The sequence below is a fragment of the Narcine bancroftii genome, chromosome 2 (genome assembly GCF_036971445.1).
Source record: "Narcine bancroftii isolate sNarBan1 chromosome 2, sNarBan1.hap1, whole genome shotgun sequence".
Taxonomy (NCBI): domain Eukaryota; kingdom Metazoa; phylum Chordata; class Chondrichthyes; order Torpediniformes; family Narcinidae; genus Narcine; species Narcine bancroftii.
The window spans coordinates 204,789,330-204,807,561 of NC_091470.1; positions in this window are offsets into that span (position 1 = coordinate 204,789,330).

An 18,232-nucleotide genomic window follows, 5' to 3' on the forward strand; every position below is an offset into this window, starting at 1 on the left:
CCCTTCTCTCTGTTCCTCATTGATCCCTCCTCTATCTTCATCACTGAACCCTTCTCTTCGTCCCTCACTGATCACTTCTCTCTGTCCCTCAATGAACGCCAATCTCCGTTCTTCATTGAACATTTCGCTCCATCCCTCACTGAAGCCTTCTCTCCTTTCCTCACTGAATCTTTCTCTCCATCTTTCACTGGCCACTTTACTCCATCACTCACTGAACCATTCAGTTCGTTCCCCACTGATCCCTTCTCTTCTTCCCTCACTGAAAGCTTCTCTCCTCCCCTCAATGAACCGTTCAGTCCGTTGTCCACTCATCCCTTCTCTCCATTCCTTAATGAACCCTTCTCTCTATCCATCACTGAACCCTTCTCCACGTCCCTCACTGTATCCTTCTCTCTGTCCCTCATTGAACACTTATTTCCATTCCTGATTGATCGCCTTTATGCATCCCGCAGTGATCCCTTCTCTCCGACTCTCACTGATCCCTTCCCTCAGTCGTACACTGAAGGCCTCTCTCCATTCCTCACTGAACCCTTCTCTCCGTCCTTCAATGAAGCCTTTCCTCCTCCCCTCACCGAACCTTTAAGTCCTTTTCACATTGATCACTTCTCTCAGGTCTTCAGTAAACATTTCCCTCCATCCCACACTGAACCCGTTTGCCTGTCACTCACTGAAACCTTCATGCAGTTCCCCACTGATCCCTTTTCTCCTTCCCTCACTGAAAAATTCTCTCCATCCCTCACTGAATAGTTTTCTCCAACCCTCAATTAACACTTCTTCCTTTTCCTCACTGAAACCTTCTCTCCATTCATCACTAAATCCTTCTAACACTTCCCAAATGAACCTTCTCTCCGTCCCTCACTGGTCCATACTCTCCATCCCTCACTGAACCCTTCTCCTCTTCCCTCACTGAAGCCTTCTCTCTGTCCTTCACTGGTCTTTTCTCCGCCCCAATTGAACACCTTTCAGTCCGTTCCCCACTGATGCCTTCTCTCTTTCCATCACTGAGCCCTTCCCTCCATCCTTCACTGATTCCTTTTATCCGTCCCTCATTGAACCCTTCAATCCTTTCCCCAATGATCCCTTCTCTCTTTCACTCACTGAACCATCCTCTCTGTCCCTCACTGAACCATTCTCTCTGTCCATCACAGAACCCTTCTCTCCATCCCTCACTGAAACCTTTTCCCCTTTCCTCCCTGAACCCTATTGTCCATCACTCACTCAATCCTTTTTGTTCACTGAAACCTGCTCTCTGTCCCTCATTGAACGGCTCCCTCCATTCCTCAGTGAACCCTTCTTTCCGTCCCTAACTGAACCCTTCTCTCTGTTCCTCATTGATCCCTCCTCTATCTTCATCACTGAACCCTTCTCTCCGTCCCTCACTGATCACTTCTCTCTGTCCCTCAATGAACGCCAATCTCCGTTCTTCATTGAACATTTCGCTCCATCCCTCACTGAAGCCTTCTCTCCTTTCCTCACTGAATCTTTCTCTCCATCTTTCACTGACCACTTTACTCCATCACTCACTGAACCATTCAGTTCGTTCCCCACTGATCCCTTCTCTTCTTCCCTCACTGAAAGCTTCTCTCCTCCCCTCAATGAACCGTTCAGTCCGTTGTCCACTCATCCCTTCTCTCCATTCCTTAATGAACCCTTCTCTCTATCCATCACTGAACCCTTCTCCACGTCCCTCACTGTATCCTTCTCTCTGTCCCTCATTGAACACTTATTTCCATTCCTGATTGATCGCCTTTATGCATCCCTCAGTGATCCCTTCTCTCCGACTCTCACTAATCCCTTCTCTCAGTCGTACACTGAAGGCCTCTCTCCATTCCTCACTGAACCCTTCTCTCCGTCCTTCAATGAAGCCTTTCCTCCTCCCCTCACCGAACCTTTAAGTCCTTTTCACATTGATCACTTCTCTCAGGTCTTCAGTAAACATTTCCCTCCATCCCACACTGAACCCGTTTGCCTGTCACTCACTGAAATCTTCATGCAGTTCCCCACTGATCCCTTTTCTCCTACCCTCACTGAATCCTTCTCTCCATCCCTCACTGAATAGTTTTCTCCAACCCTCAATTAACACTGCTTCCTTTTCCTCACTGAAACCTTCTCTCCATTCATCACTAAATCCTTCTAACACTTCCCAAATGAACCTTCTCTCCGTCCCTCACTGGTCCATTCTCTCCATCCCTCACTGAACCCTTCTCCTCTTCCCTCACTGAAGCCTTCTCTCTGTCCTTCACTGGTCTTTTCTCCGCCCCAATTGAACACCTTTCAGTCCGTTCCCCACTGATGCCTTCTCTCTTTCCATCACTGAACCCTTCCCTCCATCCTTCACTGATTCCTTTTATCCGTCCCTCATTGAACCCTTCAATCCTTTCCCCAATGATCCCTTCTCTCTTTCACTCACTGAACCATCCTCTCTGTCCCTCACTGAACCATTCTCTCTGTCCATCACAGAACCCTTCTCTCCATCCCTCAATGAAACCTTTTCCCCTTTCCTCCCTGAACCCTATTGTCCATCACTCACTCAATCCTTTTTGTTCACTGAAACCTGCTCTCTGTCCCTCATTGAACGGCTCCCTCCATTCCTCAGTGAACCCTTCTTTCCGTCCCTAACTGAACCCTTCTCTCTGTTCCTCATTGATCCCTCCTCTATCTTCATCACTGAACCCTTCTCTCCGTCCCTCACTGATCACTTCTCTCTGTCCCTCAATGAACGCCAATCTCCGTTCTTCATTGAACATTTCGCTCCATCCCTCACTGAAGCCTTCTCTCCTTTCCTCACTGAATCTTTCTCTCCATCTTTCACTGACCACTTTACTCCATCACTCACTGAACCATTCAGTTCGTTCCCCACTGATCCCTTCTCTTCTTCCCTCACTGAAAGCTTCTCTCCTCCCCTCAATGAACCGTTCAGTCCGTTGTCCACTCATCCCTTCTCTCCATTCCTTAATGAACCCTTCTCTCTATCCATCACTGAACCCTTCTCCACGTCCCTCACTGTATCCTTCTCTCTGTCCCTCATTGAACACTTATTTCCATTCCTGATTGATCGCCTTTATGCATCCCGCAGTGATCCCTTCTCTCCGACTCTCACTAATCCCTTCTCTCAGTCGTACACTGAAGGCCTCTCTCCATTCCTCACTGAACCCTTCTCTCCGTCCTTCAATGAAGCCTTTCCTCCTCCCCTCACCGAACCTTTGTCCTTTTCACATTGATCACTTCTCTCAGGTCTTCAGTAAACATTTCTCTCCATCCTACACTGAACCCGTTTGCCTGTCACTCACTGAAATCTTCATGCAGTTCCCCACTGATCCCTTTTCTCCTACCCTCACTGAATCCTTCTCTCCATCCCTCACTGAATAGTTTTCTCCAACCCTCAATTAACACTGCTTCCTTTTCCTCACTGAAACCTTCTCTCCATTCATCACTAAATCCTTCTAACACTTCCCAAATGAACCTTCTCTCCGTCCCTCACTGGTCCATTCTCTCCATCCCTCACTGAACCCTTCTCCTCTTCCCTCACTGAAGCCTTCTCTCTGTCCTTCACTGGTCTTTTCTCCGCCCCAATTGAACACCTTTCAGTCCATTCCCCACTGATGCCTTCTCTCTTTCCCTCACTGAACCCTTCCCTCCATCATTCACTGATTCCTTTTCTCCGTCCCTCATTGAACCCTTCAATCCTTTCCCCACTGATCCCTTCTCTCCTTCCCTCACTGAGCCATTCTCCCTGTCTCTCAATGATACCTCCCCTCCGTCCCTCACTGAGCCCTTCTCACCATCCTTCACTAAACGCTTTTCTCCATCACCCACTGAACCCTTCAGTCCGTTCCCCAATGATCCCTTCACTCCGTCGAAACTGAACCATTCTCACCCTACCTCACTGAACCCTACCTCACTGAACCCTTCTTCCCTCCCAACTGGACCTTTCTCTATTTCGGTCACTACACTCTTCTCCCTGTTCCATACTGACACCTTCTCTCCGTTCCTCACTGAATGAATCTCTCCGCTCCTCACTGAATGCTTCAGTCCGTTCCCCACTGAGCCCTTCTCTTCTTCCCTCACTGAACGCTTCTCTCCGCCCCTCACTGAGCCCTTCTGTCCGTTCCCCAATGATCCCTTCTCTCCATCCCTCACTGAATCCATCATCCACTTCCTTACTGAACACTTCTGCACGTCCCTCACTGGACCATTCTCCCAATCCGTCACTGAACCCTTCTGTCCATCTCTCAATGTATCGTTCACTCTCTTCCTCAATAAATGCACTCTCCCTTCCTGACAAAATGCCTCTCTCCATCCATCACTGAACCATTCTCCAAATCTCTCAATGAACACTTATTTACATTCCTGATTGAACGCCTCTCTCCGTCCCTCAGTGATCCCTTCTCTCCATCCTTCACTGAACGCTTTTCTCCGACACTCACTGAACCCTTCAGTCCATTCCCCAATGAACCCTTCTCTCTGTCGCCAATGAACCATTCTAACCCTACATCACTGACCCCTTCTCTCCTTTCCTCACTAAAACCTTTTCCCCTTTCCTCTCTGAACCTTATTCTCTATCACTCACTGTGCCCTTCCCCTCGTTGTTCACTGAAACCTGCTCTCAGACCCTCATTGAACGGCTCCCTCCATTCCTCAGGGAACCCATCTCTCCATCCCTAACTGAACCCTTCTCTCTGTTCCTCACTGATCCCTCCTCTACCTACATCACAGAACCTTTCTCTCCGTCCCTCACTGATCACGTCTCTCTGACCCTCAATGAACGCCAATCTCCGTTCCTCATTGAACATTTATCTCCATCCCTCACTGAAGCCTTCTCTCCTTTCCTCACTGAACCCTTCTATCCAACCCTAACTGAACACTTCTTCCTTTTCCTCACTGAAACTTTCTCTCCATTCATCACTGAACCCTTCAACCCTTGCTTACTGAACACTTCTGCCCGTCCCTTACTGGACCATTCTCTCTATACGTCACAGAATCCTTCTGTCCATCACTCAATAAATCGTTCACTCTGTTCCTCACTAAATGCACACTCCGTCCCTGACTAAATGCCTCTCTCCATCAATAAGTTAACCGTTCTCCAAATCCCTCACTGAACACTTATTTACATTCCTGATGGAACGCCTCTCTCCATCCCTCAATGATCACTTCTCTCCGCCCGTCATTGAGCCATTCTCCCTGTCCCTCAATGCTACCTTCTCTCCGTCCCTCACTGATCTCTTCACTCAGTCCTTCACTGAACCCTTTTGTCCGTCACTCACTGAACCCTTCTGTCCATCACTCAATGAATCATTCACTCTGTTCCTCACTAAATGCACTCCCCGTTCCTGACTAAATGCCTCTCTCCATCAATCACTGAACCATTCTCCAAATTCTTCACTGAACACTTATTTACATTCTTGATTGAACGCCTCTTTCCATCCCTCAGTAATCGCTTCTCTCCGACCCTCACTGAGCCATTCTCCCTGCCCCTCAATGATACATTCTCTCCGTCCCTCACTGATTCCTTCTCTCCATCCTTCACTGAACGCATTTCTCCGTCACTCACTGAACCCTTCAGTTCGTTCCCCACAGATCCCTTCTCTCCATCCTTCACTGAACGCTTTTCTCCGTCACTCACTGAACCCTTCAGTTCGTTTCCCACTGATCCCTTCTCTCCGTCCCTCAATGAAAACTTATTTACATTCCTGATTTAACGCCTCTATCCATCACTCAGTGATCCCTTCTGTCCGTTCCCCAATGATCCCTTCTCTCCATTCCTCACTGAATCCATCATCCACTTCCTTACTGAATACTTCTCCCCGTCTCTCCCTGGACCATTCTCCCCATCCGTCACTGAACCCTTCTGTCCATCTCTCAATGTATCGTTCACTCTCTTCCTCAATAAATGCACTCTCCCTTCCTGACAAAATGCCTCTCTCCATCCATCACTGAACCATTCTCCAAATCTCTCACTGAACACTTATTTACATTACTGATTGAACGCCTCTCTCCGTCCCTCAGTGATCCCTTCTCTCCTTCCCTCACTGAGCCATTCTCCCTGTCCCTCAATGATATCTTCCCTCCGTCTCTCACTGAGCCCTTCTCACCGTCCTTCACTGAACGCTTTTCTCCATCACTCACTGAACCCTTCAGTCCGTTCCCCAATGATTCCTTTACTTCGTCGACACTGAACCATTCTCACCCTATCTCACTGAACCCTTCTTCCCTCCCAACTGGACCATTCTCTATTTCGTTCACGACACTCTTCTCCCCGTTCCATACTGACACCTTCTCTCCGTTCCTCACTGAATGAATCTCTCCGCTCTTCACTGAATGCTTCAGTCCGTTTCCCACTGACCCCTTCTCTCCTTTCTTCACTGAAGCCTTCTCTCCATCCTTCACTGACCCCTTTACTCCGTCGCTCACTGAACTATTCAGACCGTTCCCCACTGATCCCTTCTCTTCTTCCCTCACTGAACGCTTCTCTCTGCAGCTCACTGAACCCTTCTGTCCGTTCCCCAATGATCCCTTTTTTCCATTCCTCACTGAATCCATCTCCCGCTTCTTTACTGAACACTTCTCCCCGTCCCTCACTGGACCATTCTCCCCATCCGTCACTGAACCCTTCTGTCCATTTCTCAAAGTATCGTTCACTCTCTTCCTCAATAAATGCACTCTCCCTTACTGACAAAATGCCTCTCTCCATCCATCACTAAACCATTCTCCAATTCTCTCACTGAACACTTATTTACATTACTGATTGAACGCCTCTCTCCGTCCCTCAGTGATCCCTTCTCTCCATCCTTCACTGAACGCTTTTCTCCGACACTCACTGAACCATTCAGTCCGTTCCCCAATGAACCCTTCTCTCCGTCGTCACTGAACCATTCTAACCCTACGTCACTGACCCCTTCTCTCCTTTCCTCACTGAAACCTTTTCCCCTTTCTTCTCTGAACCCTATTCTCTATTACTCACTGAACCCTTCCCCTCGTTGTTCACTGAAACCTGCTCTCAGACCCTCATTGAACGTCTCCCTCCATTCCTCAGTGAACCCATCTCTCCATCCCTAACTGAACCCTTCTCTCTGTTCCTCACTGATCCCTCCTCTACCTTCATTACAGAACCCTTCTCTCCATCCCTCACTGATCACGTCTCTCTGTCCCTCAATGAACGCCAATCTCCGTTGCTCATTGAACATTTCTCTCCATCCCTCACATAAGCTTTCTCTCCTTTCATCACTGAACCCTTCTCTGCAACCCTCACAGAACACTTCTTCCTTTTCCTCACTGAAACCTTCTCTCCATTCATCACTGAACCCTTCAACTCTTCCTTACTGAACACTTCTGCCGTCCCTCACTGGACCATTCTCTCTATAAGTCACAGAATCCTTCTATCCATCACTCAATGAATCGTTCACTCTGTTCCTCACTAAATGCACACTCCGTCCCTGACGAAATGCCTCTCTCCATCAATACATGAACCATTCTCCAAATCCCTCACTGAACACTTATTTACATTCCTGATGGAACGCCTCTCTCCATCCCTCAGTGATCACTTTTCTACGTCCGTCACTGAGCCATTCTCCCTGTCCCTCAATGATATCTTCCCTCCGTCTCTCACTGAGCCCTTCTCACCGTCCTTCACTGAACGCTTTTCTCCATCACTCACTGAACCCTTCAGTCCGTTCCCCAATGATTCCTTTACTTCGTCGACACTGAACCATTCTCACCCTATCTCACTGAACCCTTCTTCCCTCCCAACTGGACCATTCTCTATTTCGGTCACGACACTCTTCTCCCCGTTCCATACTGACACCTTCTCTCCGTTCCTCACTGAATGAATCTCTCCGCTCTTCACTGAATGCTTCAGTCCGTTTCCCACTGACCCCTTCTCTCCTTTCTTCACTGAAGCCTTCTCTCCATCCTTCACTGACCCCTTTACTCCGTCGCTCACTGAACTATTCAGTCCGTTCCCCACTGATCCCTTCTCTTCTTCCCTCACTGAACGCTTCTCTCCGCAGCTCACTGAACCCTTCTGTCCGTTCCCCAATGATCCCTTTTTTCCATTCCTCACTGAATCCATCTCCCGCTTCCTTACTGAACACTTCTCCCCGTCCCTCACTGGACCATTCTCCCCATCCGTCACTGAACCCTTCTGTCCATTTCTCAAAGTATCGTTCACTCTCTTCCTCAATAAATGCACTCTCCCTTACTGACAAAATGCCTCTCTCCATCCATCACTAAACCATTCTCCAATTCTCTCACTGAACACTTATTTACATTACTGATTGAACGCCTCTCTCCGTCCCTCAGTGATCCCTTCTCTCCATCCTTCACTGAACGCTTTTCTCCGACACTCACTGAACCCTTCAGTCCGTTCCCCAATGAACCCTTCTCTCCGTCGTCACTGAACCATTCTAACCCTACGTCACTGACCCCTTCTCTCCTTTCCTCACTGAAACCTTTTCCCCTTTCTTCTCTGAACCCTATTCTCTATCACTCACTGAACCCTTCCCCTCGTTGTTCACTGAAACCTGCTCTCAGACCCTCATTGAACGTCTCCCTCCATTCCTCAGTGAACCCATCTCTCCATCCCTAACTGAACCCTTCTCTCTGTTCCTCACTGATCCTCCTCTACCTTCATTACAGATCCCTTCTCTCCATCCCTCACTGATCACGTCTCTCTGTCCCTCAATGAACGCCAATCTCCGTTGCTCATTGAACATTTCTCTCCATCCCTCACATAAGCTTTCTCTCCTTTCATCACTGAACCCTTCTCTGCAACCCTCACAGAACACTTCTTCCTTTTCCTCACTGAAACCTTCTCTCCATTCATCACTGAACCCTTCAACTCTTCCTTACTGAACACTTCTGCCGTCCCTCACTGGACCATTCTCTCTATAAGTCACAGAATCCTTCTATCCATCACTCAATGAATCGTTCACTCTGTTCGTCACTAAATGCACACTCCGTCCCTGACTAAATGCCTCTCTCCATCAATACATGAACCATTCTCCAAATCCCTCACTGAACACTTATTTACATTCCTGATGGAACGCCTCTCTCCATCCCTCAGTGATCACTTTTCTACGTCCGTCACTGAGCCATTCTCCCTGTCCCTCAATGCTACCTTCTCTCCGTCCCTCACTGATCCCTTCACTCAGTCCTTCACTGAACCCTTTTGTCCGTCACTCACTGAACCCTTCTGTCCATCACTCAATGAATCATTCACTCTTATCCTCACTAAATGCACTCTCCGTTCCTGACGAAATGCCTCCCTCCATCAATCACTGAACCATTCTCCAAATTCTTCACTGAACACTTATTTACATTCTTGATTGAACGCCTCTCTCCGTCCCTCAGTAATCACTTCTCTCCAACCCTCACTGAGCAATTCTCCCTGCCCCTCAATGATACATTATCTCCGTCCCTCACTGATCCCTTCTCTCCATCATTCACTGAACTCTTTTCCCCGTCACTCATTGAACCCTTCTGTCCATTCCCCAAAGATCCCTTTTCTCCATCCTTCACTGACCCCTTTAGTGCATCGCTCACTGAACCATTCAGTCCGTTCCCCACTGATTCCTTCTCTTCTTCCCTCACTGAACACTTCTCCCCGTCCCTCACTGGACTATTCTCCCCATCCTTCACTGAACCCTTCTGTCCATCTCTCAATGTATCGTTCATTCTCTTCCTCACGAAAGGCACTCTCCGTTCCTGACTAAATGCCTCTCTCCATCCATCATTGAACCATTCTCCAAATCTCCCACTGAACCCTTATTTACATTCCTGATTGAACGCCTCTCTCCATCCCTCAGTGATCCCTTCTCTCCATCCTTCACTGAACGCTTTTCTCCGACACTCACTGAACCCTTCAGTCCATTCCCCAATGAACCCTCCTCTCCGTCGTCACTGAACCATTCTAACCCTACGTCACTGACCCCTTCTCTCCTTTCCTCACTAAATCCTGCTCTCCATCTTTCACTGACCCCTTTACTCCGTCACTCACTGAACCATTCAGTCCGTTCCTCTCTGCTCTGTTCTCTTCTTCCCTCACTGAACGCTTCTCTCCGCCCCTCAATGAACCGTTCAGTCCATTGTCCACTCATCCCTTCTCTCCATTCCTCAATTAAACCTTCTCTCTATCCATCACTGAACCCTTCTCCATATCCCTCACTGTATCCTTCTCTCCGTCCCTCATTGAACACTTATTTCAATTCCTGATTTAACGCCTCTATGCGTCCCGCAGTGATCCCTACTCTCCGTCTCTCGCTGATCCCTTCACTCAGTCCTTCACAGAACCCTTTTGTCAGTCACTCACTGAACCCTTCTGTCCATCACTCAATGAATCATTCACTCTGTTCGTCACTAAATGCACTCTCCGTTCCTGACTAAATGCCTCCCTCCATCAATCACTGAACCATTCTCCAAATGCCTCACTGAACACTTATTTACATTCTTGATTGAACGCCTTTCTCCGTCCCTCAGTAATTGCTTCTCTCTGACCCTCACTGAGCCATTCTCCCTGCCCCTCAATGATACCTTTTATCCGTCCCTCACTGATCCCTTCTCTCCATCTTTCAGTGAACGCTTTTCTCCGTCACTCACTGAACCCTTCAGTTCGTTCCCACTGATCCCTTCTCTCCGTCCCTCAATGAACACTTATTTACATTCCTGATTGAACGCCTCTATCCATCAATCAGTGATCCCTGCTGTCTATCCCCAATGGATTCCTTCTCTCTATCGTACAGTGAAGGCCTCTCAGTTCATCACTGAACCCTTATTTCCGTCCTTCAATGAAGCCTTTTCTCCTCCCATCACCGAACCCTTCAGTTCTTTCCCCACTGATCCCTTCTCTCCTTTCCTCAGTAAACGCTTCTCTCCATCCTTCATTGAACACTTTTCCCTGTCGCTCACTGATCTCTTCAGTCCGTTCCCCACTGATTCCTTCTCTGCTTCCCTCGCTGAACGCTTCTCTCTGTCCCTCACTGAACACTTCTGTCTATTTTTCACTTGAACCTTCTCTCCATCCATCACTGAAACCTTTGCTCCTTTCTTCTCTGAACCCTATAGTCTATCATTCACTGAACCCTTCCTCTCGTTGTTCACTGAAACCTGCTCTCTGTCCCTGATTGAACGGCTCCCTCCATTCCTCAGTGAACCCTTCTTTCCATCCCTAACTGAAACCTTCTCCTTGTTCTTCATTGATCCTTCCTCTACCTTCATTACGGAACCCTTCTCTCCGTCCCTTACTGATCACTTCTCTCTGTCCCTCAATGAACGCCAATCTCCGTTCCTCATTGAACATTTCTCTCCATCCCTCACTGAAACCTTTTCCCCTTGCCTCTCTGAACCCTATTCTCTATTACTCACTCCATCCTTTTTGTTCACCGAAACCTGCTCTCTGTCAGTCATTGAACGGCTCCCTCCATTCCTCAGTGAACCCTTCTTTCCGTTCCTAACTGAACCCTTCTCTCAGTTCCTCATTTATCCCTCCTCTAATTTCATCAAGGAACCCTTCTCTCCGTCCCTCACTGATCACTTCTCTCTGTCCCTCAATGAACGCCACTCTCCTTTCCTCACTGAACCCTTCTCTCCAACACTCACTGAACACTTCTTCCTTTTCCTCACTGAAACTTTCTCTCCATTCATCACTGAACCCTTCAACCCTTCCTTACTGAACACTTCTGCCCGTCCCTCACTGGACCATTCTCTCTATACGTCACAGAATCCTTCTGTCCATCACTCAATGAATCGTTCACTCTGTTCCTCACTAAATTCACACTCCGTCCCTGACTAAATGCCTCTCTCCATCAATAACTGAAGCATTCTCCAAATCCCTCACTGAACACTTATTTACATTCCTGATTGAACGCCTCTCTCCATCTCTCAGTGATCACTTCTCTCCGTCCGTCACTGAGCCATTCTCCCTATCCCTCAATGCTACTTTCTCTCCGTCTCTCACTGATCCCTTCACTCATTCCTTCACTGAACCCTTTTGTCCGTCACTCACTGAATCCTTCTGTCCGTCACTCAATGAATCGTTCACTCTGTTCCTCACTAAATTCACACTCCGTCCCTGACTAAATGCCTCTCTCCATCAATTACTGAATCATTCGCCAAATCCCTCACTGAACATTTACATTCCTGATGGAACGCCTCTCTCCATCCCTCAGTGATCACTTCTCTCCGTCCGTCACTGAGCCATCTCCCTGTCCCTCAATGCTACCTTCTCTCCGTCCCTCACTGATCCCTTCACTCAGTCCTTCATTGAACCACTTTGTCCGTCACTCTCTGAAACCTTCTGTCCATCACTCAATGAATCATTCACTCTGTTCCTCACTAAATGCACTCTCCGTTCCTGACTAAATGCCTCCCTCCATCAATCACTGAACCATTCTCCAAATGCCTCACTGAACACTTATTTACATTCTTGATTGAACGCCTCTCTCCGTCTCTCAGTTATTGCTTCTCTCTGACCCTCACTGAGCCATTCTCCCTGCCCCTCAATGAACGCTTATTTACATTCCTGATTGAACGCCTCTATACATCACTCAGTGATCCCTTCTGTCCATCCCTCACGGATTCCTTCTCTCTATCGCACAGTGAAGGCCTCTCAGTTTATCACGGAACCCTCATCTCCGTCCTTCAATGAAGCCTTTTCTCCTCCCATCACCGAACCCTTCAGTTCTTTCCCCACTGATCCCTTCTCTCCTTTCCTCAGTAAACGCTTCACTCCATCCTTCATTGAACACTTTTCCCCGTCACCCACTGAACCGTTCAGTCCGTTCCCCACTGATTCCTTCTCTGCTTCCCTCGCTGAACCCTTCTCTCTGTCCCTCACTGAACCCTTCTGTCCATTTTTCACTGGAACCTTCTCTCCGTCCATCACTGAAACCTTTGCCCCTTTCCTCTCTGAACCCTATTCTCTATCACTCACTGAACCCTTCCCCTCGTTGTTCACTGAAACCTGCTGTCTGTCCCTCATTGAACGGCTCCCTCCATTCCTCAGTGAACCCTTCTTTCCATCCCTAACTGAAACCTTCTCTCTGTTCCTCATTGATCCCTCCTCTACCTTCTTCACAGAACCCTTCTCTCTCCCCTCACTGATCACATCTCTCTGTCCCTCAATGAACGCCAATCTCCTTTCCTCATTGTACATTTCTCTCAATCCCTCACTGAAGCCTTCTCTCCTTTCCTCACTGAACCCTCCTCTCCAACCCTCACTGAACACTTCTTCCTTTTCCTCACTGAAACCTTCTCTCCATTCATCACTGAACCCTTCAACCCTTCCTTACTGAACACTCCCGACCGTCCCACACTGGACCATTCTCTCTATCCGTCACAGAATCCTTCTGTCCATCACTCAATGAATCGTTTACTCTGTTCCTCACTAAATGCACACTCCGTCCCTGACTAAATGCCTCTCTCCATCAATAAGTGAACCATTCTCCAAATCCCTCACTGAACACTTATTTACATTCCTGATTGAACGCCTCTCTCCATCCCTCAGTGATCACTTCTCTACGTCCGTCACTGAGCCATTCTCCCTGTCCCTCAAGCAACCTTCTCTCCGTCCCTCACTGATCCCTTCACTCAGTCCTTCATTGAACCCTTTTGTCCGTCACTCACTGAACCCTTCTGTCCATCACTCAATGAATCCTTCACTCTGTTCGTCACTAAATGCACTCTCCGTTCCTGACTAAATGCCTCTCTCCACCAATCACTGAACCATTCTCCAAATCCCTCTCTGAACACTTATTTACATTCTTGATTGAACGCCTCTCTCCGTCCCTCAGTGATCGCTTCTCTCCGACCCTGACTGAGCCATTCTCCCTGCCCCACAATGATACCTTCTCTCCGTCTCTCACTGATCCCTTCTCTCCGTCCTTCATTGAACGCTTTTCTCCGTCACTCACTGAACCCTTCAGTTCGTTCCACACTGATCCCTTCTCTCCGTCCCTCAATGAACATTTATTTACATTCCTGATTGAACGCCTCTATCCATCACTCAGTGATCCCTTCTCTCCATCCCTCACTGATTCCTTCTCTCTGCCCCACACTGAAGGCCTCTCCGTTACTCACTGAACCCTTCTCTCCATCCTTCAATGAAGCCTTTACTCCTCCCTTCACCGAACCCTTCATTCCTTTCCCCAGTGACCCCTTCTCTCCTTTCCTTAATAAACCCTTCTCTCCGTCCTTCACTGAACCCTTTTCCCCGTCTCTCACTGAATCCTTCATGCCGTTCCCCATTGATCCCTTCTCTCCTTCCCTCGCTGAACGCTTCTCTCTGTCGCTCGCTGAACTTTGCTGTCCATTCTTCACTGAAAGCTTCTCTCCATCCCTCACTGAACCCTTAACTCCGTGTCCCACTGGAGCATCCCCTCCGTCCCTCACAGAACCCATCTTCCTTTTCCTCACTGAAAACTTCTCTCCATTCCTAACTGTAGTCTTATCACCGTTCGTCACTGAAAACCTCTCTCTAACCCTTTCTGTACACTTCTATCCATCCGCACTGAACTCTTCTCCCCGTTATACACTGAACGCCTGTTTCTTTCCCTCACTGGACATTCCCTCCGTCCCTCATTGAATCCTTCAATCCGTTCCCCACTGATCCCTTCTCTCTTTCCCTCATTGAACCTTCCTCTCCGTCCCTCACTGAACCATTCTCTCGGTCCATCACAGAACCCTTCTCTCCATCCCTCATTGAAAACTTTTCCCCTTTCCTCTCTAAACCCTATTCTCTATCACTCACTGAACTCTTCCCCTCATTGTTCACTGAAAACTGCTGTCAGTCCTTTATTGAACGGCTCCCTCCATTTCTCAGTGAACCCATCTCTCCATCCCTAATTGAACCCTTCTCTCTGTTCCTCACTGATCCCACCTCTACCCCCATCACGGAATCCTTCTCTTCGTACCTCAGTGATCACGTCTCTCTGTCCCTCAATGAACGCCAATCTCCCTTCCTCATTGAACATTTCTCCCCATCCCTCACTGAAGCCTTCTCTCCTTTCCTCACTGAACCCTTCTCTCCAACCCTCACTGAACACTTCTTCCTTTTCCTCACTGAAACCTTCTCTCCATTCATCACTGAACCCTTCAACCCTTCCTTACTGAACACTTCTCCCCGTCCCTCAATGGACCATTCTCTCTATCCGTCACTGAATCCTTCTGTCCATCACTCAATGAATCGTTCACTCTGTTCCTCAATAAATGCACACTCCGTTCCTGACAAAATGCCTCTTTCCATCAATAAGTGAACCATTCTCCAAATCCCTTACTGAACACTTATTTACATTCCTGATTGAACGCCTCTCTCCATCCCTCAGTGATCACTTCTCTCCGTCCGTCACTGAGCCATTCTCCCTGTCCCTCAATGCTACCTTCTCTCCGTCCCTCACTGATCCCTTCACTCAGTCCTTCACTGAACCCTTTTGTCCGTCACTCGCTGAACCCTTCAGTCCGTTCCCCACTGATCCCTTCTCTCCGTCCCTCACTGAAGCTTTCTCACCCTACCTCACTGAATCCTTTTCCCCTCCCTGGCTGGACCATTCTCTACTTAAGTCACTAAACGTTTCTCCCCGTTCCATGCTGAAACCTTCTCTTCATTCCTCACTGAATGCATCTCTCCGCCCCTCACTGAACCCGTCAGTCCGTTCCCCACTGATCCCTTCTCTCCGTCCCTCACTGAAGCTTTCTCACCCTACCTTACTGAATCCTTCTCCCCTCCATGGCTGGACCATTCTCTACTTATGTCACTAAATGTTTCTCCCCGTTCCATACTGAAACCTTCTCTTCATTCCTCACTGAATGCATCTCTCCGCCCCTCACTGAACCCGTCAGTCCGTTCCCCACTGATTCCTTCTCTCCTTTCATCACTGAATCCTTCTCTCCATCCTTCACTGTCCCTTTTGCTCCGTGACACTGAAATATTCAATGTGTTCCACACTGATGCCTTGTCTCCTTCCCTCACTGAACGTTTCTCTCCGCACCTCACTGAAGCCTTCAGTCCGTTCCCCACGGATCCCTTCTCTCCAATCCTCATAGAAACTTTCTCTCCATCCATCACTGAACCCTTCTCCACATCCCTCAATGAACCCGTCTCTCCGTCGCTCACTGAACACTTATTTACATTCCTGATTGAACGCCTCTGTCCGTTCCTCAGGGATCCCTTCTCTCCGTCCCTCACTGATCCCTTCTCTCTGTCCCACACAGAATGCCTTCTCTCCGTTTCTCACTGAAATCTTCTCCCCGTGCTTCAATGAAGCCTTTTGTCCTCCCCTCAATGAACCCTTCAGTCCTTTCCCCACTGATCCCTTCTCTCCTTTCCTCGGTAAACGCTTCTCTCCATCCTTGACTGAACCCTTTTCCCCGTCACTCACTGAACCCTTCAGACCGTTCCACACTGATCCCTTCTCTCCTTCCCTCGCTGAACGCTGCTCTCTGTCCCTCACTGAACCCTTCAGTCCTTTCCCCACTGCTCCCTTCTCTCCTTTCCTCAGTACACCCTTCTCTCCATCCTTCACTGAACCCTTCTCCCCGTTCCATACTGAAACCTTCTCTCCATTACTCAATGAATGCATCTCTCTGCCACTCACTGAACGCTTCTGTCCGTTCCCTACTGTTCCCTTCTCTCCTTTCCTCACTGAACCCTTCTCTCCATCCTTCACTGTCCCCTCTACTCCTTTACTCAGAACCATTCATTCCATTCCCCACTGATCCCTTCACTTCTTCCCTCACTGAACGCTTCTCTCCGCCCCTCACTGAACCCTTCAGTCCGTTGCTTACTGATCCCTTCTCTCCACTCCTCACTGAAACCTTTTCTCCATTCATCACTGAAACATTCTCCACATCCCTCACTGAAACCTTCTCTCCGTCCTACACTGAACACTTATTTACATTCCTGATTGAACACCTCTATCCGTCCCTCAGTCATCCCTTCTCTCCGTCCCTCAATGATCCCTTCTCTCAGTCGCACACTGAAGGCCTCTCTCCGTTCCTCTCTGAACCCTATTCTCCGTCCTTCACTTAACCTTTCACTCCGTGCCCCACTGGAACCTTCTCTCCATTGCTCAATTGACCCTTTTCCCGGTGCATCACCTAAACATTCTCGCCGTTCCTCACTGAACCCTTCTCTCCATCTCTCATAGGACCTTTCTCCCTTTAGCTCACTGAAACCCTCTCTCCATTCTTAACTGTAGCCTTATCACCGTTTCACACTGAAATCCTCTCTCCAACCCTTACTGTACACTTCTCTTGGCCCCTCGCAGAATTGTTCTCTTTGTTCCTCACTAAATGCCTCTATCCTTTCCTCGCTGTATCATTCTCTCCATCGCTCACTAAACCCATCTCCCCACACCTCACAGAACCCTTCTTTCCATCCCTCACTGAACACTTTTCTCCGTCGCACACTGAACCCTTCGGTCCGTTCCCCATTTATCCCTTCTCTCCTTCCCTCACTAAACGCTTTTCCCCTTCCCTCACTGAATCATTCAGTCCGTTCCCCACTTATTCCTTCTCTCCTTTCACCACTAAACCCTTTTCTCTGCCCCTTACTGAACACTTCTCTGACCCAACCTGAACCCTTCAGTCCGTTCCCCATTTAACCCTTCTCTCCTTCCTTCACTAAACCCTTTTCTCCGCCCCTCACTGAACCCTTCAGTCCGTTTCCCACTTATCCCTTCTCTCCTTCCATCACTGAACCCGTTTCTCAGCCCCTCACTGAACTCTTCAGTCCATTTCTCACTGATCCCATCTCTCTTTCCCTCACTGAACCATTTTCTCCGTCCTTCAATGATTCCCTTCACTCCGTGCCACACTGCAACCTTCTCTCCGTTCCTTGCTGAATGCTTCTTTTCATCCCTCACAGAACCCTTCTCCCTTTTCCTTGCTGAAACCTTCTCTCCGTTTCTGACTGAAGCCTTATCATTGAACGCCTCTCGCCATCCCTCACTGGACCTTTTTCTCCATCACTCACTGTACCAATCTCTCCAACCCTCACTGAAACCTTATGCCCGTTAAACTGTGAACGCTTGTTTCTGTCCCTCACTGGGCCCTTCCCTCCCTCCCTCATTGAACCCTTCTCTCAATCACTCACTGACCCCTTCCCCTCGTTGCTCACAGAACACTTCTTTCACTGAACAGCCCTCAGTGAACGACTCTCTCTATTCCTCACTGAATCCTTCTCTCCGTCCCTCACAGAACTCTTCTCTCCTTCCCTCACTGAACCCTCCTCTCCCTTTCTCAC